The sequence below is a fragment of the Narcine bancroftii genome, unplaced genomic scaffold (assembly GCF_036971445.1).
Source record: "Narcine bancroftii isolate sNarBan1 unplaced genomic scaffold, sNarBan1.hap1 Scaffold_160, whole genome shotgun sequence".
In the NCBI taxonomy this organism is placed as follows: domain Eukaryota; kingdom Metazoa; phylum Chordata; class Chondrichthyes; order Torpediniformes; family Narcinidae; genus Narcine; species Narcine bancroftii.
The window spans coordinates 11210844-11237396 of record NW_027211895.1 but is presented as its reverse complement, the minus strand read 5'-3'; positions in this window follow the sequence as shown (position 1 = coordinate 11237396).

Here is a 26553-nt window from a genome sequence, read left to right as displayed (position 1 = left end):
TCCCCGCCTTTGATTCCCCCCGTCTGATTCCCAGCCTCTGAATCCCCGTGTCTGATTCACCGCCACTGATTCCCCACCTCTGATTCCCCATCTCTGATTCCGCACATGTGATTCCCTGCCTCTGATTCCCCGACTCTGATTCCACAGCTCTGATTCCCCGCCTCTGATTCCCTAACTCTGATTCCCCGCCTCTGATTCCCCAGCTCTGATTCCCCACCTCTGATTCACCGCCTTTGATTCGCCACCTCTGAATCCCCATATCTGATTCCTCGCCTCTGTTTCCCCGCCTCTGATTCCCTGCCTCTGATTCCCCATATCTCATTCCCCGCCTCTGATTCCCCATCTCTGATTCCCGGACTCTGATTCCCAACCTCTGATTCCCGGCATCTTATTCCCGGCATCTGATTCCGGCCTCTAATTACCGGCCTCTGATTCCCTGCTTCTGATTCTGATTCCCCACCTCTGATTCCCCATCTCTGATTCCGCACATCCGATTGCCTGCCTCTGATTCCCCGCCCCTGATTCACCGCCTCTGATTCCCGGCCTCTGATTTCCCGCCTCTGATTCCCTGCCACTGATACCCCGCCCCTGATTCCCCACCTCTGATTCCCCATATCTGATTCCCCCCCTCTGTTTCCCCACCTCTGATTCCCCACCTCTGATTCCCCATATCTGATTCCCCGCCTCTGATTCCCCAACTCTGATTCCCCGCCTCTGATTCCCCAGCTCTGATTCCCCGCCTCTGATTCCCCGCATCTGATTCCCTGCATCTGATTCCAAGCCTCTGATTCCCTGCCTCTGATTCCCAACCTCTGATTCCCCACCTCTGATTCCCCATATCTGATTCCCCGCCTCTGTTTCCCCGCCTCTGATTCCCCGCCTCTGTTTCCCCATATCTAATTCCCAACCTCTGATGCCCCAACTCTGATTCCCTGCCTCTGATTCCCCGCGTTCTATTCCCTGCCTCTGATTCCCCGCCTGTGATTCCCCATCTCTGATTCACCACCTCTGATTCCCCACCTCTGATTCCCCATATCTAATTCCCCGCCTCTGTTTTCCCGCCTCTGATTCCCCACCTCTGTTTCCCCATATCTGATTCCCCGCCTCTGAATCCCCAACTCTGATTCCCTGCCTCTGATTCCCTGCTTCTGATTCTGATTCCCCACCTCTGATTCCCCATCTCTGATTCCGCACATCTAATTCCCTGCCTCTGATTCCCCATCTCTGATTCCCCATATCTGATTCCCCGCCTTCTGTTCCCCACCTCTGATTCCCCGCCACTGTTTCCCCATATCTAAGTCCCCGACTCTGATTCCCCAACTTTGATTCCCCACCTCTGATTCCCCAGCTCTGATTCCCCGCCTCTGATTCCCCGCATCTGATTCCATGCATCTGATTCCCAGCCTCTGATTCCCTGCCTCTGATTCCCAACCTCTGATTCCCCACCTCTGATTCCCCATATCTGATTCCCCGCCTCTGTTTCCCCGCCTCTGATTCCCCGCCACTGTTTCCCCATATCTGATTCCCCGCCTCTGAATCCCCAACTCTGATTCCCTGCATCTAATTCCCCAGCTCTGATTCCCCGCCTCTGATTCCCCGTGTCTGATTTCCTGCCTCTGATTCCCCGCCTCTGATTACCCATGTCTGATTCACCGCCTTTGATTCCCCACCTCTGATTCCCCATCTCTGATTCCGCACATCCGATTCCCTGCCTCTGATTCCCCGCCTCTGATTCACCGCCTCTGATTCCCGGCCTCTGATTTCCCGCCTCTGATTTCCTGCCACTGATACCCCGCCCCTGATTCCCCACCTCTGATTCCCCATATCTGATTCCCCGCCTCTGTTTCCCCGCCTCTGATTCCCCGCATCTGATTCCCCATATCTGATTCCCCGCCTCTGATTCCCCAACTCTGATTCCCCGCCTATGATTCCCCAGCTCTGAATCCCCGCCTCTGATTCCCCGTGTCTGATTACCGGCCTCTGATTCCCCGCCTCTGATTCTCCATCTCTGATTCACAACATCTGATTCCCCACCTCTGATTCCCCATATCTGATTCCCCGCCTCTGTTTCCCCGCCTCTGATTCCCCACGTCTGATTAACAATATCTGATTCCCCGCCTCTGATTCCCCACCTCTGATTCCCGGCCTCTGATTCGCCAGCTATTATTCCCCGCCTCTGATTCCCCAGCTCTGATTCCCCGCCTCTGATTCCCCGTGTTTGATTCACTGCCTCTTATTCCCGGCCTCTGATTCCCAATCTCTGATTCACCGCCTTTGATTCGCCAACTCTGATTCCCCATATCTGATTCCCCGCCTCTGTTTCCCCGCCTCTGATTCCCCGCCTCTGATTCCCCATATCTCATTCCCCGCCTCTGAATCCCCATCTCTGATTCCCGGACTCTGATTCCCCACCTCTGATTCCCGGCCTCTTATTCCCGGCATCTGATTCCGGCCTCTGATCCCCGGCCTCTGATTCCCTGCTTCTGATTCTGATTCCCTGCCTCTGATTCCCCATCTCTGATTGCGCACATCTGATTCCCTGCCTCTGATTCCCCACCTCTGATTCCCCATATCTGATTCCCCGCCTCAGTTTTCCCGCCTCTGATTCCCCGCCTCTGCTTCCCAATATCTAAGTCCCCGCCTCTGATTCCCCAACTCTGATTCCCCACCTCTGATTCTCAAGCTCTGATTCCCCACCTCTGATTCCCTATCTCTGATTCCGCACATCTGATTCCCTGCCTCTGATTCCCCGACTCTGATTCCCCAGCTCTGATTCCCCGCCTCTGATTCCCCAACTCTGATTCCCCGCCTCTGATTCCCCAGCTCTGATTCCCCGCCTCTGATTCACCGCCTTTGATTCGCCACCTCTGAATCCCCATATTTGATTCCTCGCCTCTGTTTCCCCGCCTCTGATTCCCCGCCTCTGATTCCCCATATCTCATTCCCCGCCTCTGACTCCCCATCTCTGATTCCCTGCTTCTGATTCTGATTCCCCACCTCTGATTCCCCATTTCTGATTCCGCACATCCGATTCCCTGCCTCTGATTCCCCGCCCCTGATTCACCGCCTCTGATTCCCGGCCTCTGATTTCCCGCATCTGATTCCCTGCCACTGATACCCCGCCCCTGATTCCCCACCTCTGATTCCCCATATCTGATTCCCCTCCTCTGTTTACCCGCCTCTGATTCCCCGCCTCTGATTCCCCATATCTGATTCCCCGCCTCTGATTCCCCAACTCTGAATCCTTGCCTCTGATTCCCCAGCTCTGATTCCCCGCCTCTGATTCCCCGCATCTGATTCCCTGCATCTGATTCCAAGCCTCTGATTCCCTGCCTCTGATTCCCAACCTCTGATTCCCCACCTCTGATTCCCCATATCTGATTCCCCGCCTCTGTTTCCCCGCCTCTGGTTCCCTGCCTCTTATTCCCAACATCTGATTCCCCACCTCTGATTCCCCATATCTGATTCCCCGCCTCTGTTTCCCGGCCTCTGATTCCCCTCCTCTGATTCCCCAACTCTAATTACCCGCCTCTGATTCCCCAGCTCTGATTCCCCGTGTTTGATTCCCTGCCTCTGATTCCCTGCCCTGATTCCCCATCTCTGTTTCACCGCCTCTGATTCCCCACCTCCATTCCCCATATCTGATTCCCCGCCTCTGAATCCCCATCTCTGATTCCCGGTCTCTGATTCCCCACCTCTGATTCCCGGCCTCTTATTCCCAGCATCTGATTCCCGGCCTCTGATTCCCGGCCTCTGATGCCCCGCTTCTGATTCTGATTCCCTGCCTCTGATTCCCCATCTCTGATTCCGCACATCTGATTCCCTGCCTCTGATTCCCCACCTCTGATTCCCCATATCTGATTCCCCGCCTCTGTTTCCCAACCTCTGATTCCCCGCCTCTGTTTCCCCATATCTAATTCCCAACCTATGATGCCCCAACTCTGATTCCCTGCCTCTGATTCCCCGCGTTCTATTCCCTGCCTCTGATTCCCCGCCTGTGATTCCCCATCTCTGATTCACCACCTCTGATTCCCCACCTCTGATTCCCCATATCTAATTCCCCGACTCTGTTTTCCCGCCTCTGATTCCCCGCCTCTGTTTCCCCATATCTGATTCCCCGCCTCTGAATCCCCAACTCTGATTCCCTGCCTCTGATTCCCCAGCTCTGATTCCCCGCCTTTGATTCCCCCCGTCTGATTCCCAGCCTCTGAATCCCCGTGTCTGATTCACCGCCACTGATTCCCCACCTCTGATTCCCCATCTCTGATTCCGCACATGTGATTCCCTGCCTCTGATTCCCCGACTCTGATTCCACAGCTCTGATTCCCCGCCTCTGATTCCCTAACTCTGATTCCCCGCCTCTGATTCCCCAGCTCTGATTCCCCACCTCTGATTCACCGCCTTTGATTCGCCACCTCTGAATCCCCATATCTGATTCCTCGCCTCTGTTTCCCCGCCTCTGATTCCCTGCCTCTGATTCCCCATATCTCATTCCCCGCCTCTGATTCCCCATCTCTGATTCCCGGACTCTGATTCCCAACCTCTGATTCCCGGCATCTTATTCCCGGCATCTGATTCCGGCCTCTAATTACCGGCCTCTGATTCCCTGCTTCTGATTCTGATTCCCCACCTCTGATTCCCCATCTCTGATTCCGCACATCCGATTGCCTGCCTCTGATTCCCCGCCCCTGATTCACCGCCTCTGATTCCCGGCCTCTGATTTCCCGCCTCTGATTCCCTGCCACTGATACCCCGCCCCTGATTCCCCACCTCTGATTCCCCATATCTGATTCCCCCCCTCTGTTTCCCCACCTCTGATTCCCCGCCTCTGATTCCCCATATCTGATTCCCCGCCTCTGATTCCCCAACTCTGATTCCCCGCCTCTGATTCCCCAGCTCTGATTCCCCGCCTCTGATTCCCCGCATCTGATTCCCTGCATCTGATTCCAAGCCTCTGATTCCCTGCCTCTGATTCCCAACCTCTGATTCCCCACCTCTGATTCCCCATATCTGATTCCCCGCCTCTGTTTCCCCGCCTCTGATTCCCCGCCTCTGTTTCCCCATATCTAATTCCCAACCTCTGATGCCCCAACTCTGATTCCCTGCCTCTGATTCCCCGCGTTCTATTCCCTGCCTCTGATTCCCCGCCTGTGATTCCCCATCTCTGATTCACCACCTCTGATTCCCCACCTCTGATTCCCCATATCTAATTCCCCGCCTCTGTTTTCCCGCCTCTGATTCCCCACCTCTGTTTCCCCATATCTGATTCCCCGCCTCTGAATCCCCAACTCTGATTCCCTGCCTCTGATTCCCTGCTTCTGATTCTGATTCCCCACCTCTGATTCCCCATCTCTGATTCCGCACATCTAATTCCCTGCCTCTGATTCCCCATCTCTGATTCCCCATATCTGATTCCCCGCCTTCTGTTCCCCACCTCTGATTCCCCGCCACTGTTTCCCCATATCTAAGTCCCCGACTCTGATTCCCCAACTTTGATTCCCCACCTCTGATTCCCCAGCTCTGATTCCCCGCCTCTGATTCCCCGCATCTGATTCCATGCATCTGATTCCCAGCCTCTGATTCCCTGCCTCTGATTCCCAACCTCTGATTCCCCACCTCTGATTCCCCATATCTGATTCCCCGCCTCTGTTTCCCCGCCTCTGATTCCCCGCCACTGTTTCCCCATATCTGATTCCCCGCCTCTGAATCCCCAACTCTGATTCCCTGCATCTAATTCCCCAGCTCTGATTCCCCGCCTCTGATTCCCCGTGTCTGATTTCCTGCCTCTGATTCCCCGCCTCTGATTACCCATGTCTGATTCACCGCCTTTGATTCCCCACCTCTGATTCCCCATCTCTGATTCCGCACATCCGATTCCCTGCCTCTGATTCCCCGCCTCTGATTCACCGCCTCTGATTCCCGGCCTCTGATTTCCCGCCTCTGATTTCCTGCCACTGATACCCCGCCCCTGATTCCCCACCTCTGATTCCCCATATCTGATTCCCCGCCTCTGTTTCCCCGCCTCTGATTCCCCGCATCTGATTCCCCATATCTGATTCCCCGCCTCTGATTCCCCAACTCTGATTCCCCGCCTATGATTCCCCAGCTCTGAATCCCCGCCTCTGATTCCCCGTGTCTGATTACCGGCCTCTGATTCCCCGCCTCTGATTCTCCATCTCTGATTCACAACATCTGATTCCCCACCTCTGATTCCCCATATCTGATTCCCCGCCTCTGTTTCCCCGCCTCTGATTCCCCACGTCTGATTAACAATATCTGATTCCCCGCCTCTGATTCCCCACCTCTGATTCCCGGCCTCTGATTCGCCAGCTATTATTCCCCGCCTCTGATTCCCCAGCTCTGATTCCCCGCCTCTGATTCCCCGTGTTTGATTCACTGCCTCTTATTCCCGGCCTCTGATTCCCCATCTCTGATTCACCGCCTTTGATTCGCCAACTCTGATTCCCCATATCTGATTCCCCGCCTCTGTTTCCCCGCCTCTGATTCCCCGCCTCTGATTCCCCATATCTCATTCCCCGCCTCTGAATCCCCATCTCTGATTCCCGGACTCTGATTCCCCACCTCTGATTCCCGGCCTCTTATTCCCGGCATCTGATTCCGGCCTCTGATCCCCGGCCTCTGATTCCCTGCTTCTGATTCTGATTCCCTGCCTCTGATTCCCCATCTCTGATTGCGCACATCTGATTCCCTGCCTCTGATTCCCCACCTCTGATTCCCCATATCTGATTCCCCGCCTCAGTTTTCCCGCCTCTGATTCCCCGCCTCTGCTTCCCAATATCTAAGTCCCCGCCTCTGATTCCCCAACTCTGATTCCCCACCTCTGATTCTCAAGCTCTGATTCCCCACCTCTGATTCCCTATCTCTGATTCCGCACATCTGATTCCCTGCCTCTGATTCCCCGACTCTGATTCCCCAGCTCTGATTCCCCGCCTCTGATTCCCCAACTCTGATTCCCCGCCTCTGATTCCCCAGCTCTGATTCCCCGCCTCTGATTCACCGCCTTTGATTCGCCACCTCTGAATCCCCATATTTGATTCCTCGCCTCTGTTTCCCCGCCTCTGATTCCCCGCCTCTGATTCCCCATATCTCATTCCCCGCCTCTGACTCCCCATCTCTGATTCCCGGACTCTGATTCCCAACCTCTGATTCCCGGCCTCTTATTCCTGGCATCTGATTCCGGCCTCTAATTCCCGGCCTCTGATTCCCTGCTTCTGATTCTGATTCCCAACCTCTGATTCCCCATCTCTGATTCCGCACATCCGATTCCCTGCCTCTGATTCCCCGCCCCTGATTCACCGCCTCTGATTCCCGGCCTCTGATTTCCCGCCTCTGATTCCCTGCCACTGATACCCCGCCCCTGATTCCCCACCTCTGATTCCCCATATCTGATTCCCGGCCTCTGTTTCCCCGCCTCTGATTCCCCGCCTCTGATTCCCCATATCTGATTCCCCGCCTCTGATTCCCCAACTCTGATTCCCCGCCTCTGATTCCCCAGCTCTGATTCCCCGCCTCTGATTCCCCGCATCTGATTCCCTGCATCTGATTCCAAGCCTCTGATTCCCTGCCTCTGATTCCCAACCTCTGATTCCCCACCTCTGATTCCCCATATCTGATTCCCCGCCTCTGTTTCCCCGCCTCTGATTCCCCGCCTCTGTTTCCCCATATCTAATTCCCAACCTCTGATGCCCCAACTCTGATTCCCTGCCTCTGATTCCCCGCGTTCTATTCCCTGCCTCTGATTCCCCGCCTGTGATTCCCCATCTCTGATTCACCACCTCTGATTCCCCACCTCTGAATCCCCAACTCTGATTCCCTGCCTCTGATTCCCTGCTTCTGATTCTGATTCCCCATCTCTGATTCCCCATCTCTGATTCCGCACATCTAATTCCCTGCCTCTGATTCCCCATCTCTGATTCCCCATATCTGATTCCCCGCCTTCTGTTCCCCACCTCTGATTCCGCGCCTCTGTTTCCCCATATCTAAGTCCCCGACTCTGATTCCCCATCTTTGATTCCCCACCTCTGATTCCCCAGCTCTGATTCCCCGCCTCTGATTCCCCGCATCTGATTCCATGCATCTGATTCCCAGCCTCTGATTCCCTGCCTCTGATTCCCATCCTCTGATTCCCCACCTCTGATTCCCCATATCTGATACACCGCCTCTGTTTCCCCGCCTCTGATTCCTCTCCTCTGTTTCCCCATATCGGATCCCCGCCTCTATTTGCCCACCTCTGATTCCCCGCCTCTGTTTCCCCATATCTGATTCCCCGCCTCTGAATCCCCAACTCTGATTCCCTGCCTCTAATTTCCCAGCTCTGATTCCCCGCCTCTGATTCCCCGTGTCTGATTTCCTGCCTCTGATTCCCTGCCTCTGATTACCCATGTCTGATTCACCCCCTCTGATTCCCCACCTCTGATTCCCCATCTCTGATTCCGCACATCCGATTCCCTGCCTCTGATTCCCCGCCTCTGATTCACTGCCTCTGATTCCCCAGCTCTGATTCCCCGCCTCTGATTCCCCCCGTCTTATTCCCTGCTTCTGATTCTGATTCCCTGCCTCTGATTCCCCATCTCTGATTCCGCACATCTGATTCCCTGCCTCTGATTCCCCACCTCTGATTCCCCATATCTGATTCCCCGCCTCTGTTTCCCCGCCTCTGATTCCCCGCCTCTGTTTCCCCATATCTAAGTCCCCGCCTCTGATTCCCCAACTCTGATTCCCCACCTCTGATTCCCCAGCTCTGATTCCCCGCCTCTGATTCCCCGCATCTGATTCCCTGCATCTGATTCACAGCCTCTGATTCCCTGCCTGTGATTCCCAACCTCTGATTCCCCACCTCTGATTCCCCATATCTAATTCCCCGCCTCTGTTTCCCCGCCTCTGATTCCCCGCCTCTGTTTCCCCATATCTGATTCCCCGCCTCTATTTGCCCACCTCTGATTCCCCACCTCAGTTTCCCCATATCTGATTCCCCGCCTCTGAATCCCCAACTCTGATTCCCTGCATCTAATTCCCCAGCTCTGATTCCCCGCCTCTGATTCCCCGTGTCTGATTTCCTGCCTCTGATTCTCCGCCTCTGATTACCCATGTCTGATTCACCGCCTCTGATTCCCCACCTCTGATTCCCCATCTCTGATTCCGCACATCCCATTCCCTGCCTCTGATTCCCCGCCTCTGATTCCCCGCCTCAGATTCCCCGTGTCTGATTTCCTGCCTCTGATTCCCCGCCTCTGATTACCCATGTCTGATTCAGCGCCTCTGATTCCCCACCTCTGATTCCCCATCTCTGATTCCGCACATCCGATTCCCTGCTTCTGATTCCCCGCCTCTGATTCACAGCCTCTGATTCCCCAGCTCTGATTCCCCGCCTCAGATTCCCCGCGTCTTATTCCCTGGTTCTGATTCTGATTCCCTGCCTCTGATTCCCCACCTCTGATTCCCCATATCTGATTCCCCGCCTCTGTTTCCCCGCCTCTGATTCCCGCGCTTCTGTTTCCCCATATCTAAGTCCCCGCCTCTGATTCCCCAACTCTGATTCCCCACCTCTGATTCCCCAGCTCTGATTCCCCACCTCTGATTCCCCATATCTGATTCCCCGCCTCTGTTTCCCCGCCTCTGATTCCCCGCCACTGTTTCCCCATATCTGATTCCCCGCCTCTGAATCCCCAACTCTGATTCCCTGCATCTAATTCCCCAGCTCTGATTCCCCGCCTCTGATTCCCCGTGTCTGATTTCCTGCCTATGATTACCCGCCTCTGATTACCCATGTCTGATTCACCGCCTCTGATTCCCCACCTCTGATTCCCCATCTCTGATTCCGCACATCCGATTCCCTGCCTCTGATTCCTTGCCTCTGATTCACCGCCTCTGATTCCCGGCCTCTGATTTCCCGCCTCTGATTCCCCGCCTCTGATTCCCCATATCTGATTCCCCGCCTCTGATTCCCCATATCTGATTCCCCGCCTCTGATTCCCCAACTACGATTCCCCGCCTCTGATTCTCCAGCTCTGAATCCCCGCCTCTGATTCCCCGCGTCTGATTCACAACCTCTGATTCCCCACCTCTGATTCCCCATATCTGATTCCCCGCCTCTGTTTCCCCGCCTCGGATTCCCCAGCTCTGATTAACAATATCTGATTCCCCGCCTCTGATTCCCCACCTCTGATTCCCCGCCTCTGATTCGCCAGCTATGATTCCCCGCCTCTGATTCCACAGCTCTGATTCCCCGCCTCTGATTCCCCGTGTTTGATTCCCTGCCTCTGATTCCCGGCCTCTGATTCCCCATCTCTGATTCACCGCCTTTGATTCACCACCTCTGATTCCCCATATCTGATACCCCGCCTCTGTTTCCCCGCCTCTGATTCCCCGCCTCTGATTCCCCATATCTCATTCCCCGCCTCTGAATCCCCATCTCTGATTCCCGGAATCTGATTCCCCACCTCTGATTCCCGGCCTCTTATTCCCGGCATCTGATTCCGGCCTCTGATCCCCGGCCTCTGATTCCCTGCTTCTGATTCTGATTCCCTGCCTCTGATTCCCCATATCTGATTCCCCGCCTCTGTTTCCCCGCCTCTGATTCCCCGCCTCTGTTTCCCAATATCTAAGTCCCCGCCTCTGATTCCCCAACTCTGATTCCCCACCTCTGATTCTCCAGCTCTGATTCCCCGCCTCTGATTCCCCGCATCTGATTCCCTGCATCTGATTCCAAGCCTCTGATTCCCTGCCTCTGATTCCCAACCTCTGATTCCCCACCTCTGATTTCCCATATCTGATTCCCCGCCTCTGTTTCCCCGCCTCTGATTCCCCGCCTCTGTTTCCCCATATCTGATTCCCGGCCTCTGATTCCCCACCTCTGATTCCCCGCCTCTGATTCCCTGCCTCTGATTCCCCATCTTCGATTCCGCACATCTGATTCCCTGCCTCTGATTCCCCGCCTCTGATTACCCGCCTCTGATTCCCTGCCTCTGATTCCCAACATCTGATTCCCCACCTCTGATTCCCCATATCTGATTCCCCGCCTGTTTCCCCGCCTCTGATTCCCCTCCTCGGATTCCCCAACTCTAATTCCCCGCCTCTGATTCCCCAGCTCTGATTCCCCGTGTTTGATTCCCTGCCTCTGATTCCCTGCCCTGATTCCCCATCTCTGTTTCACCGCCTTTGATTCGCCACCTCTGATTCCCCATATCTGATTCCCCGCCTCTGTTTCCCCGCCTCTGATTCCCTGCCTCTGATTCCCAACCTCTGATTCCACACCTCTGATTCCCCATATCTGATTCCTCGCCTCTGTTTCCCCGCCTCTGATTCCCCGCCTCTGTTTCCCCATATCTAATTCCCAACCTCTGATGCCCCAACTCTGATTCCCTGCCTCTGATTCCCCGCGTTCTATTCCCTGCCTCTGATTCCCCGCCTGTGATTCCCCATCTCTGATACACCACCTCTGATTCCCCACCTCTGATTCCCCATATCTAATTCCCCGCCTCTGTTTTCCCGCCTCTGATTCCCCACCTCTGTTTCCCCATATCTGATTCCCCGCCTCTGAATCCCCAACTCTGATTCCCTGCCTCTGATTCCCTGCTTCTGATTCTGATTCCCCACCTCTGATTCCCCATCTCTGATTCCGCACATCTAATTCCCTGCCTCTGATTCCCCATCTCTGATTCCCCATATCTGATTCCCCGCCTTCTGTTCCCCACCTCTGATTCCCCGTCTCTGTTTCCCCATATCTAAGTCCCCGACTCTGATTCCCCAACTTTGATTCCCCACCTCTGATTCCCCAGCTCTGATTCCCCGCCTCTGATTCCCCGCATCTGATTCCATGCATCTGATTCCCAGCCTCTGATTCCCTGCCTCTGATTCCCAACCTCTGATTCCCAACCTCTGATTCCCCATATCTGATTCCCCGCCTCTGTTTCCCCGCCTCTGATTCCCCTCCTCTGTTTCCCCATATCTGATCCCCGCCTCTATTTGCCCGCCTCTGATTCCCCTCCTCTGTTTCCCCATATCTGATTCCCCGCCTCTGAATCCCCAACTCTGATTCCCTGCCTCTAATTTCCCAGCTCTGATTCCCCGCCTCTGATTCCCCGTGCCTGATTTCCTGCCTCTGATTCCCCACCTCTGATTACCCATGTCTGATTCACCGCCTCTGATTCCCCACCTCTGATTCCCCATCTCTGATTCGGCACATCCGATTCCCTGCCTCTGATTCCCCGCCTCTGAATCACTGCCTCTGATTCCCCAGCTCTGATTCCCCGCCTCTTATTCCCCGCGTCTTATTCCCTGCTTCTGATTCTGATTCCCTGCCTCTGATTCCCCATCTCTGATTCCGCACATCTGATTCCCTGCCTCTGATTCCCCACCTCTGATTCCCCATATCTGATTCCCCGCCTCTGATTCCCCGCCTCTGTTTCCCCATATCTAAGTCCCCGCCTCTGATTCCCCAACTCTGATTCCCCACCTCTGATTCCCCAGCTCTGATTCCCCGCCTCTGATTCCCCGCATCTGATTCCCTGCATCTGATTCCCAGCCTCTGATTCCCTGCCTGTGATTCCCAACCTCTGATTCCCCACCTCTGATTCCCCATATCTGATTCCCCGCCTCTGTTTCCCCGCCTCTGATTCCCCGCCACTGTTTCCCCATATCTGATTCCCCGCCTCTGAATCCCCAACTCTGATTCCCTGCATCTAATTCCCCAGCTCTGATTCCCCGCCTCTGATTCCCCGTGTCTGATTTCCTGCCTCTGATTCCCCGCCTCTGATTACCCATGTCTGATTCACCGCCTCTGATTCCCCACCTCAGATTCCCCATCTCTGATTCCGCACATCCGATTCGCTGCCTCTGATTCCCCGCCTCTGATTCACCGCCTCTGATTCCCGGCCTCTGATTTCCCGCCTCTGATTCCCTGCCACTGATACCCCGCCCTGATTCCCCACCTCTGATTCCCCGCCTCTGTTTCCCCAATTCTAATTCCCAACCTCTGATGCCCCAACTCTGATTCCCTGCCTCTGATTCCCCGCGTTCTATTCCCTGCCTCTGATTCCCCGCCTGTGATTCCCCATCTCTGATTCACCACCTCTGATTCCCCACCTCTGATTCCCCATATCTAATTCCCCGCCTCTGTTTTCCCGCCTCTGATTCCCCGCCTCTGTTTCCCCATATCTGATTCCCCGCCTCTGAATCCCCAACTCTGATTCCCTGCCTCTGATTCCCCAGCTCTGATTCCCCGCCTTTGATTCCCCCCGTCTGATTCCCAGCCTCTGAATCCCCGTGTCTGATTTCCTGCCTCTGATTCACCGCCTCTGATTCCCCATCTCTGATTCACCGCTTCTGATTCCCCACCTCTGATTCCCCATCTCTGATTCCGCACATCTGATTCCCTGCCTCTGATTCCCCGACTCTGATTCCCCATCTCTGATTCACCGCCTCTGATTCCCCACCTCTGATTCCCCATCTCTGATTCCGCACATCTGATTCCCTGCCTCTGATTCCCCGCCTCTGATTCCCCAGCTCTGATTCCCCGCCTCTGATTCACCGCATTTGATTCGCCACCTCTGAATCCCCATATCTGATTTCTCGCCTCTGTTTCCCCGCCTCTGATTCCCTTCCTCTGATTCCCCATATCTCATTCCCCGCCTCTGATTCCCCATCTCTGATTCCCGGACTCTGATTCCCAACCTCTGATTCCCGGCCTCTTATTCCCGGCATCTGATTCCGGCCTCTAATTCCCGGCCTCTGATTCCCTGCTTCTGATTCTGATTCCCCACCTCTGATTCCCCATTTCTGATTCCGCACATCCGATTCCCTGCCTCTGATTCCCCGCCCCTGATTCCCCACCTCTGATTCCCCATATCTGATTCCCTGCCTCTGTTTACCCGCCTCTGATTCCCCGCCTCTGATTCCCCATATCTGATTCACCGCCTCTGATTCCCCAACTCTGATTCCCCGCCTCTGATTCCCCAGCTCTGATTCCCCGCCTCTGATTCCCCGCATCTGATTCCCTGCATCTGATTCCAAGCCTCTGATTCCCTGCCTCTGATTCCCAACCTCTGATTCCCCACCTCTGATTCCCCATATCTGATTCCCCGCCTCTGTTTCCCCGCCTCTGGTTCCCTGCCTCTGAATCCCAACATCTGATTCCCCACCTCTGATTCCCCATATCTGATTCCCCGCCTCTGTTTCCCGGCCTCTGATTCCCCTCCTCTGATTCCCCAACTCTAATTCCCCGCCTCTGATTCCCCAGCTCTGATTCCCCGTGTTTGATTCCCTGCCTCTGATTCCCTGCCCTGATTCCCCATCTCTGTTTCACCGCCTTTGATTCGCCACCTCCATTCCCCATATCTGATTCCCCGCCTCTGTTTCCCCGCCTCTGATTCCCTGCCTCTGATTCCCAACCTCTGATTCCACACCTCTGATTCCCCATACCTGATTCCCCGCCTCTGTTTCCACGCCTCTGATTCCCGGCCCCTGTTTCCCCATATCTGATTCCCCGCCTCTGATTCCCCAACTCTGATTCCCCGCCTCTGATTCCCCAGCTCTGATTCCCCGCCTCTCATTCCCTGTGTTTGATTCCCTGCCTCTGATTCCCCGCCTCTGATTCCCCATCTCTGATTCACCGCCTTTGATTCGCCACCTCTGATTCCCCATATCTGATTCCCCACCTCTGTTTCCACGCCTCTGATTCCCCGCCTCTGATTCTCCATATCTCATTCCCCGCCTCTGAATCCCCATCTCTGATTCCCGGACTCTGATTCCCCACCTCTGAATCCCGGCCTCTTATTCCCAGCTTCTGATTCCCGGCCTCTGATTCCCGGCCTCTGATTCCCCGTTTCTGATTCTGATTCCCTGCCTCTGATTCCCCATCTCTGATTCCGCACATCTGATTCCCTGCCTCTGATTCCCCACCTCTGATTCCCCATATCTGATTCCCCGCCTCTGTTGCCCCACCTCTGATTCCCCGCCTCTGTTTCCCCATATCTAATTCCCAACCTCTGATGCCCCAACTCTGATTCCCTGCCTCTGATTCCCCGCGTTCTATTCCCTGCCTCTGATTCCCCGCCTGTGATTCCCCATCTCTGATTCACCACCTCTGATTCCCCACCTCTGATTCCCCAGCTCTGATTCCCCGCCTCTGATTCCCCGCATCTGATTCCCTGCATCTGATTCACAGCCTCTGATTCCCTGCCTGTGATTCCCAACCTCTGATTCCCCACCTCTGATTCCCCATATCTAATTCCCCGCCTCTGTTTCCCCGCCTCTGATTCCCCGCCTCTGTTTCCCCATATCTGATTCCCCGCCTCTATTTGCCCACCTCTGATTCCCCACCTCAGTTTCCCCATATCTGATTCCCCGCCTCTGAATCCCCAACTCTGATTCCCTGCATCTAATTCCCCAGCTCTGATTCCCCGCCTCTGATTCCCCGTGTCTGATTTCCTGCCTCTGATTCTCCGCCTCTGATTACCCATGTCTGATTCACCGCCTCTGATTCCCCACCTCTGATTCCCCATCTCTGATTCCGCACATCCCATTCCCTGCCTCTGATTCCCCGCCTCTGATTCCCCGCCTCAGATTCCCCGTGTCTGATTTCCTGCCTCTGATTCCCCGCCTCTGATTACCCATGTCTGATTCAGCGCCTCTGATTCCCCACCTCTGATTCCCCATCTCTGATTCCGCACATCCGATTCCCTGCTTCTGATTCCCCGCCTCTGATTCACAGCCTCTGATTCCCCAGCTCTGATTCCCCGCCTCAGATTCCCCGCGTCTTATTCCCTGGTTCTGATTCTGATTCCCTGCCTCTGATTCCCCACCTCTGATTCCCCATATCTGATTCCCCGCCTCTGTTTCCCCGCCTCTGATTCCCGCGCTTCTGTTTCCCCATATCTAAGTCCCCGCCTCTGATTCCCCAACTCTGATTCCCCACCTCTGATTCCCCAGCTCTGATTCCCCACCTCTGATTCCCCATATCTGATTCCCCGCCTCTGTTTCCCCGCCTCTGATTCCCCGCCACTGTTTCCCCATATCTGATTCCCCGCCTCTGAATCCCCAACTCTGATTCCCTGCATCTAATTCCCCAGCTCTGATTCCCCGCCTCTGATTCCCCGTGTCTGATTTCCTGCCTATGATTACCCGCCTCTGATTACCCATGTCTGATTCACCGCCTCTGATTCCCCACCTCTGATTCCCCATCTCTGATTCCGCACATCCGATTCCCTGCCTCTGATTCCCCGCCTCTGATTCACCGCCTCTGATTCCCGGCCTCTGATTTCCCGCCTCTGATTCCCCGCCTCTGATTCCCCATATCTGATTCCCCGCCTCTGATTCCCCATATCTGATTCCCCGCCTCTGATTCCCCAACTCCGATTCCCCGCCTCTGATTCTCCAGCTCTGAATCCCCGCGTCTGATTCCCCGCGTCTGATTCACAACCTCTGATTCCCCACCTCTGATTCCCCATATCTGATTCCCCGCCTCTGTTTCCCCGCCTCGGATTCCCCAGCTCTGATTAACAATATCTGATTCCCCGCCTCTGATTCCCCACCTCTGATTCCCCGCCTCTGATTCGCCAGCTATGATTCCCTGCCTCTGATTCCACAGCTCTGATTCCCCGCCTCTGATTCCCCGTGTTTGATTCCCTGCCTCTGATTCCCGGCCTCTGATTCCCCATCTCTGATTCACCGCCTTTGATTCACCACCTCTGATTCCCCATATCTGATACCCCGCCTCTGTTTCCCCGCCTCTGATTCCCCGCCTCTGATTCCCCATATCTCATTCCCCGCCTCTGAATCCCCATCTCTGATTCCCGGACTCTGATTCCCCACCTCTGATTCCCGGCCTCTTATTCCCGGCATCTGATTCCGGCCTCTGATCCCCGGCCTCTGATTCCCTGCTTCTGATTCTGATTCCCTGCCTCTGATTCCCCATATCTGATTCCCCGCCTCTGTTTCCCCGCCTCTGATTCCCCGCCTCTGTTTCCCAATATCTAAGTCCCCGCCACTGATTCCCCAACTCTGATTCCCCACCTCTGATTCTCCAGCTCTGATTCCCCGCCTCTGATTCCCCGCATCTGATTCCCTGCATCTGATTCCAAGCCTCTGATTCCCTGCCTCTGATTCCCAACCTCTGATTCCCCACCTCTGATTTCCCATATCTGATTCCCCGCCTCTGTTTCCCCGCCTCTGATTCCCCGCCTCTGTTTCCCCATATCTGATTCCCGGCCTCTGATTCCCCGCCTCTGATTCCCCGCCTCTGATTCCCTGCCTCTGATTCCCCATCTTCGATTCCGCACATCTGATTCCCTGCCTCTGATTCCCCGCCTCTGATTACCCGCCTCTGATTCCCTGCCTCTGATTCCCAACATCTGATTCCCCACCTCTGATTCCCCATATCTGATTCCCCGCCTGTTTCCCCGCCTCTGATTCCCCTCCTCGGATTCCCCAACTCTAATTCCCCGCCTCTGATTCCCCAGCTCTGATTCCCCGTGTTTGATTCCCTGCCTCTGATTCCCTGCCCTGATTCCCCATCTCTGTTTCACCGCCTTTGATTCGCCACCTCTGATTCCCCATATCTGATTCCCCGCCTCTGTTTCCCCGCCTCTGATTCCCTGCCTCTGATTCCCAACCTCTGATTCCACACCTCTGATTCCCCATATCTGATTCCTCGCCTCTGTTTCCCCGCCTCTGATTCCCCGCCTCTGTTTCCCCATATCTAATTCCCAACCTCTGATGCCCCAACTCTGATTCCCTGCCTCTGATTCCCCGCGTTCTATTCCCTGCCTCTGATTCCCCGCCTGTGATTCCCCATCTCTGATTCACCACCTCTGATTCCCCACCTCTGATTCCCCATATCTAATTCCCCGCCTCTGTTTTCCCGCCTCTGATTCCCCACCTCTGTTTCCCCATATCTGATTCCCCGCCTCTGAATCCCCAACTCTGATTCCCTGCCTCTGATTCCCTGCTTCTGATTCTGATTCCCCACCTCTGATTCCCCATCTCTGATTCCGCACATCTAATTCCCTGCCTCTGATTCCCCATCTCTGATTCCCCATATCTGATTCCCCGCCTTCTGTTCCCCACCTCTGATTCCCCGTCTCTGTTTCCCCATATCTAAGTCCCCGACTCTGATTCCCCAACTTTGATTCCCCACCTCTGATTCCCCAGCTCTGATTCCCCGCCTCTGATTCCCCGCATCTGATTCCATGCATCTGATTCCCAGCCTCTGATTCCCTGCCTCTGATTCCCAACCTCTGATTCCCCACCTCTGATTCCCCATATCTGATTCCCCGCCTCTGTTTCCCCGCCTCTGATTCCCCTCCTCTGTTTCCCCATATCTGATCCCCGCCTCTATTTGCCCGCCTCTGATTCCCCGCCTCTGTTTCCCCATATCTGATTCCCCGCCTCTGAATCCCCAACTCTGATTCCCTGCCTCTAATTTCCCAGCTCTGATTCCCCGCCTCTGATTCCCCGTGCCTGATTTCCTGCCTCTGATTCCCCACCTCTGATTACCCATGTCTGATTCACCGCCTCTGATTCCCCACCTCTGATTCCCCATCTCTGATTAGGCACATCCGATTCCCTGCCTCTGATTCCCCGCCTCTGAATCACTGCCTCTGATTCCCCAGCTCTGATTCCCCGCCTCTTATTCCCCGCGTCTTATTCCCTGCTTCTGATTCTGATTCCCTGCCTCTGATTCCCCATCTCTGATTCCGCACATCTGATTCCCTGCCTCTGATTCCCCACCTCTGATTCCCCATATCTGATTCCCCGCCTCTGATTCCCCGCCTCTGATTCCCCGCATCTGATTCCCTGCATCTGATTCCCAGCCTCTGATTCCCTGCCTGTGATTCCCAACCTCTGATTCCCCACCTCTGATTCCCCATATCTGATTCCCCGCCTCTGTTTCCCCGCCTCTGATTCCCCGCCACTGTTTCCCCATATCTGATTCCCCGCCTCTGAATCCCCAACTCTGATTCCCTGCATCTAATTCCCCAGCTCTGATTCCCCGCCTCTGATTCCCCGTGTCTGATTTCCTGCCTCTGATTCCCCGCCTCTGATTACCCATGTCTGATTCACCGCCTCTGATTCCCCACCTCAGATTCCCCATCTCTGATTCCGCACATCCGATTCGCTGCCTCTGATTCCCCGCCTCTGATTCACCGCCTCTGATTCCCGGCCTCTGATTTCCCGCCTCTGATTCCCTGCCACTGATACCCCGCCCTGATTCCCCACCTCTGATTCCCCGCCTCTGTTTCCCCATATCTAATTCCCAACCTCTGATGCCCCAACTCTGATTCCGTGCCTCTGATTCCCCGCGTTCTATTCCCTGCCTCTGATTCCCCGCCTGTGATTCCCCATCTCTGATTCACCACCTCTGATTCCCCACCTCTGATTCCCCATATCTAATTCCCCGCCTCTGTTTTCCCGCCTCTGATTCCCCGCCTCTGTTTCCCCATATCTGATTCCCCGCCTCTGAATCCCCAACTCTGATTCCCTGCCTCTGATTCCCCAGCTCTGATTCCCCGCCTTTGATTCCCCCCGTCTGATTCCCAGCCTCTGAATCCCCGTGTCTGATTTCCTGCCTCTGATTCACCGCCTCTGATTCCCCATCTCTGATTCACCGCCTCTGATTCCCCACCTCTGATTCCCCATCTCTGATTCCGCACATCTGATTCCCTGCCTCTGATTCCCCGACTCTGATTCCCCATCTCTGATTCACCGCCTCTGATTCCCCACCTCTGATTCCCCATCTCTGATTCCGCACATCTGATTCCCTGCCTCTGATTCCCCGCCTCTGATTCCCCAGCTCTGATTCCCCGCCTCTGATTCACCGCATTTGATTCGCCACCTCTGAATCCCCATATCTGATTCCTCGCCTCTGTTTCCCCGCCTCTGATTCCCTTCCTCTGATTCCCCATATCTCATTCCCCGCCTCTGATTCCCCATCTCTGATTCCCGGACTCTGATTCCCAACCTCTGATTCCCGGCCTCTTATTCCCGGCATCTGATTCCGGCCTCTAATTCCCGGCCTCTGATTCCCTGCTTCTGATTCTGATTCCCCACCTCTGATTCCCCATTTCTGATTCCGCACATCCGATTCCCTGCCTCTGATTCCCCGCCCCTGATTCCCCACCTCTGATTCCCCATATCTGATTCCCCGCCTCTGTTTACCCGCCTCTGATTCCCCGCCTCTGATTCCCCATATCTGATTCACCGCCTCTGATTCCCCAACTCTGATTCCCCGCCTCTGATTCCCCAGCTCTGATTCCCCGCCTCTGATTCCCCGCATCTGATTCCCTGCATCTGATTCCAAGCCTCTGATTCCCTGCCTCTGATTCCCAACCTCTGATTCCCCACCTCTGATTCCCCATATCTGATTCCCCGCCTCTGTTTCCCCGCCTCTGGTTCCCTGCCTCTGATTCCCAACATCTGATTCCCCACCTCTGATTCCCCATATCTGATTCCCCGCCTCTGTTTCCCGGCCTCTGATTCCCCTCCTCTGATTCCCCAACTCTAATTCCCCGCCTCTGATTCCCCAGCTCTGATTCCCCGTGTTTGATTCCCTGCCTCTGATTCCCTGCCCTGATTCCCCATCTCTGTTTCACCGCCTTTGATTCGCCACCTCCATTCCCCATATCTGATTCCCCGCCTCTGTTTCCCCGCCTCTGATTCCCTGCCTCTGATTCCCAACCTCTGATTCCACACCTCTGATTCCCCATACCTGATTCCCCGCCTCTGTTTCCCCGCCTCTGATTCCCGGCCCCTGTTTCCCCATATCTGATTCCCCGCCTCTGATTCCCCAACTCTGATTCCCCGCCTCTGATTCCCCAGCTCTGATTCCCCGCCTCTCATTCCCTGTGTTTGATTCCCTGCCTCTGATTCCCCGCCTCTGATTCCCCATCTCTGATTCACCGCCTTTGATTCGCCACCTCTGATTCCCCATATCTGATTCCCCACCTCTGTTTCCACGCCTCTGATTCCCCGCCTCTGATTCTCCATATCTCATTCCCCGCCTCTGAATCCCCATCTCTGATTCCCGGACTCTGATTCCCCACCTCTGAATCCCGGCCTCTTATTCCCAGCTTCTGATTCCCGGCCTCTGATTCCCGGCCTCTGATTCCCCGTTTCTGATTCTGATTCCCTGCCTCTGATTCCCCATCTCTGATTCCGCACATCTGATTCCCTGCCTCTGATTCCCCACCTCTGATTCCCCATATCTGATTCCCCGCCTCTGTTTCCCCACCTCTGATTCCCCGCCTCTGTTTCCCCATATCTAATTCCCAACCTCTGATGCCCCAACTCTGATTCCCTGCCTCTGATTCCCCGCGTTCTATTCCCTGCCTCTGATTCCCCGCCTGTGATTCCCCATCTCTGATTCACCACCTCTGATTCCCCACCTCTGATTCCCAATATCTAATTCCCCGCCTCTGTTTTCCCGCCTCTGATTCCCCGCCTCTGTTTCCCCATATCTGATTCCCCGCCTCTGAATCCCCAACTCTGATTCCCTGCCTCTGATTCCCCAGCTCTGATTCCCCGCCTTTGATTCCCCCCGTCTGATTCCCAGCCTCTGAATCCCCGTGTCTGATTTCCTGCCTCTGATTCACCGCCTCTGATTCCCCATCTCTGATTTACCGCCTCTGATTCCCCACCTCTGATTCCCCATCTCTGATTCCGCACATGTGATTCCCTGCCTCTGATTCCCCGACTCTGATTCCCCAACTCTGATTCCCCGCCTCTGATTCCCCAACTCTGATTCCCCGCCTCTGATTCCCCAGCTCTGATTCCCCGCCTCTGATTCACCGCCTTTGATTCGCCACCTCTGAATCCCCATATCTGATTCCTCACCTCTGTTTCCCCGCCTCTGATTCCCTGCCTCTGATTCCCCATATCTCATTCCCCGCCTCTGATTCCCCATCTCTGATTACCGGACTCTGATTCCCAACCTCTGATTCCCGGCCTCTTATTCCCGGCATCTGATTCCGGCCTCTAATTCCCGGCCTCTGATTCCCTGCTTCTGATTCTGATTCCCCACCTCTGATTCCCCATCTCTGATTCCGCACATCCGATTCCCTGCCTCTGATTCCCCGCCCCTGATTCACCGCCTCTGATTCCCGGCCTCTGATTTCCCGCCTCTGATTCCCTGCCACTGATACCCCGCCCCTGATTCCCCACCTCTGATTCCCCATATCTGATTCCCCCCCTCTGTTTCCCCGCCTCTGATTCCCCGCCTCTGATTCCCCATATCTGATTCCCCGCCTCTGATTCCCCAACTCTGATTCCCCGCCTCTGATTCCCCAGCTCTGATTCCCCGCCTCTGATTCCCCGCATCTGATTCCCTGCATCTGATTCCAAGCCTCTGATTCCCTGCCTCTGATTCCCAACCTCTGATTCCCCACCTCTGATTCCCCATATCTGATTCCCCGCCTCTGTTTCCCCGCCTCTGATTCCCCGCCTCTGTTTCCCCATATCTAATTCCCAACCTCTGATGCCCCAACTCTGATTCCCTGCCTCTGATTCCCCGCGTTCTATTCCCTGCCTCTGATTCCCCGCCTGTGATTCCCCATCTCTGATTCACCACCTCTGATTCCCCACCTCTGATTCCCCATATCTAATTCCCCGCCTCTGTTTTCCCGCCTCTGATTCCCCACCTCTGTTTCCCCATATCTGATTCCCCGCCTCTGAATCCCCAACTCTGATTCCCTGCCTCTGATTCCCTGCTTCTGATTCTGATTCCCCACCTCTGATTCCCCATCTCTGATTCCGCACATCTAATTCCCTGCCTCTGATTCCCCATCTCTGATTCCCCATATCTGATTCCCCGCCTTCTGTTCCCCACCTCTGATTCCCCGCCTCTGTTTCCCCATATCTAAGTCCCCGACTCTGATTCCCCAACTTTGATTCCCCACCTCTGATTCCCCAGCTCTGATTCCCCGCCTCTGATTCCCCGCATCTGATTCCATGCATCTGAGTCCCAGCCTCCGATTCCCTGCCTCTGATTCCCAACCTCTGATTCCCCACCTCTGATTCCCCATATCTGATTCCCCGCCTCTGTTTCCCCGCCTCTGATTCCCCTCCTCTGTTTCCCCATATCTGATCCCCGCCTCTATTTGCCCGCCTCTGATTCCCCGCCTCTGTTTCCCCATATCTGATTCCCCGCCTCTGAATCCCCAACTCTGATTCCCTGCCTCTGATTCCCTGCTTCTGATTCTGATTCCCCACCTCTGATTTCCCGCCTATGATTCCCAACCTCTGATTCCCCACCTCTGATTCCCCATATCTGATTCCCCGCCTCTGTTTCCCCGCCTCTGATTCGCCTCCTCTGTTTCCCCATATCTGATCCCCGCCTCTATTTGCCCGCCTCTGATTCCCCGCCTCTGTTTCCCCATCTCTGATTTGGCACATCCGATTCCCTGCCTCTGATTCCCCGCCTCTGAATCACTGCCTCTGATTCCCCAGCTCTGATTCCCCGCCTCTGATTCCCCGCGTCTTATTACCTGCTTCTGATTCTGATTCCCTGCCTCTGATTCCCCATCTCTGATTCCGCACATCTGATTCCCTGCCTCTGATTCCCCACCTCTGATTCCCCATATCTGATTCCCCGCCTCTGATTCCCCGCCTCTGTTTCCCCATATCTAAGTCCCCGCCTCTGATTCCCCAACTCTGATTCCCCACCTCTGATTCCCCAGCTCTGATTCCCCGCCTCTGATTCCCCGCATCTGATTCCCTGCATCTGATTCCCAGCCTCTGATTCCCTGCCTGTGATTCCCAACCTCTGATTCCCCACCTCTGATTCCCCATATCTGATTCCCCGCCTCTGTTTCCCCGCCTCTGATTCCCCGCCACTGTTTCCCCATATCTGATTCCCCGCCTCTGAATCCCCAACTCTGATTCCCTGCATCTAATTCCCCAGCTCTGATTCCCCGCCTCTGATTCCCCGTGTCTGATTTCCTGCCTCTGATTCCCCGCCTCTGATTACCCATGTCTGATTCACCGCCTCTGATTCCCCACCTCTGATTCCCCATCTCTGATTCCGCACATCCGATTCCCTGCCTCTGATTCCCCGCCTCTGATTCACCGCCTCTGATTCCCGGCCTCTGATTTCCCGCCTCTGATTCCCTGCCACTGATACCCCGCCCCTGATTCCCCACCTCTGATTCCCCGCCTCTGTTTCCCAATATCTAATTCCGAACCTCTGATGCCCCAACTCTGATTCCCTGCCTCTGATTCCCCGCGTTCTATTCCCTGCCTCTGATTCCCCGCCTGTGATTCCCCATCTCTGATTCACCACCTCTGATTCCCCACCTCTGATTCCCCATATCTAATTCCCCGCCTCTGTTTTCCCGCCTCTGATTCCCCGCCTCTGTTTCCCCATATCTGATTCCCCGCCTCTGAATCCCCAACTCTGATTCCCTGCCTCTTATTCCCCAGCTCTGATTCCCCGCCTTTTATTCCCCCCGTCTGATTCCCAGCCTCTGAATCCCCGTGTCTGATTTCCTGCCTCTGATTCACCGCCTCTGATTCCCCATCTCTGATTCACCGCCTCTGATTCCCCACCTCTGATTCCCCATCTCTGATTCCGCACATCTGATTCCCTGCCTCTGATTCCCCGACTCTGATTCCCCAGCTCTGATTCCCCGCCTCTGATTCCCCAACTCTGATTCCACGCCTCTGATTCCCCAGCTCTGATTCCCCGCCTCTGATTCACCGCATTTGATTCGCCACCTCTGAATCCCCATATCTGATTCCTCGCCTCTGTTTCCCCGCCTCTGATTCCCTTCCTCTGATTCCCCATATCTCATTCCCCGCCTCTGATTCCCCATCTCTGATTCCCGGACTCTGATTCCCAACCTCTGATTCCCGGCCTCTTATTCCCGGCATCTGATTCCGGCCTCTAATTCCCGGCCTCTGATTCCCTGCTTCTGATTCTGATTCCCCACCTCTGATTCCCCATTTCTGATTCCGCACATCCGATTCCCTGCCTCTGATTCCCCGCCCCTGATTCACCGCCTCTGATTCCCGGCCTCTGATTTCCCGCATCTGATTCCCTGCCACTGATACCCCGCCCCTGATTCCCCACCTCTGATTCCCCATATCTGATTCCCCGCCTCTGTTTACCCGCCTCTGATTCCCCGCCTCTGATTCCCCATATCTGATTCCCCGCCTCTGATTCCCCAACTCTGATTCCCCGCCTCTGATTCCCCAGCTCTGATTCCCCGCCTCTGATTCCCCGCATCTGATTCCCTGCATCTGATTCCAAGCCTCTGATTCCCTTCCTCTGATTCCCAACCTCTGATTCCCCACCTCTGATTCCCCATATCTGATTCCCCGCCTCTGTTTCCCCGCCTCTGGTTCCCTGCCTCTGATTCCCAACATCTGATTCCCCACCTCTGATTCCCCATATCTGATTCCCCGCCTCTGTTTCCCGGCCTCTGATTCCCCTCCTCTGATTCCCCAACTCTAATTCCCCGCCTCTGATTCCCCAGCTCTGATTCCCCGTGTTTGATTCCCTGCCTCTGATTCCCTGCCCTGATTCCCCATCTCTGTTTCACCGCCTCTGATTCCCCAACTCCATTCCCCATATCTGATTCCCCGCCTCTGAATCCCCATCTCTGATTCCCGGACTCTGATTCCCCACCTCTGATTCCCGGCCTCTTATTCCCAGCATCTGATTCCCGGCCTCTGATTCCCGGGCTCTGATGCCCCGCTTCTGATTCTGATTCCCTGCCTCTGATTCCCCATCTCTGATTCCGCACATCTGATTCCCTGCCTCTGATTCCCCACCTCTGATTCCCCATATCTGATTCCCCGCCTCTGTTTCCCCACCTCTGATTCCCCGCCTCTGTTTCCCCATATCTAATTCCCAACCTCTGATGCCCCAACTCTGATTCCCTGCCTCTGATTCCCCGCGTTCTATTCCCTGCCTCTGATTCCCCGCCTGTGATTCCCCATCTCTGATTCACCACCTCTGATTCCCCACCTCTGATTCCCCATATCTAATTCCCCGCCTCTGTTTTCCCGCCTCTGATTCCCCGCCTCAGTTTCCCCATATCTGATTCCCCGCCTCTGAATCCCCAACTCTGATTCCCTGCCTCTGATTCCCCAGCTCTTATTCCCCGCCTTTGATTCCCCCCGTCTGATTCCCAGCCTCTGAATCCCCGTGTCTGATTTCCTGCCTCTGATTCACCGCCTCTGATTCCCCATCTCTGATTCACCGCCTCTGATTCCCCACCTCTGATTCCCCATCTCTGATTCCGCACATGTGATTCCCTGCCTCTGATTCCCTGCATCTGATTCCCAGCCTCTGATTCCCTGCCTGTGATTCCCAACCTCTGATTCCCCACCTCTGATTCCCCATATCTGATTCCCCGCCTCTGTTTCCCCGCCTCTGATTCCCCGCCACTGTTTCCCCATATCTGATTCCCCGCCTCTGAAACCCCAACTCTGATTCCCTGCATCTAATTCCCCAGCTCTGATTCCCCGCCTCTGATTCCCCGTGTCTGATTTCCTGCCTCTGATTCCCCGCCTCTGATTACCCATGTCTGATTCACC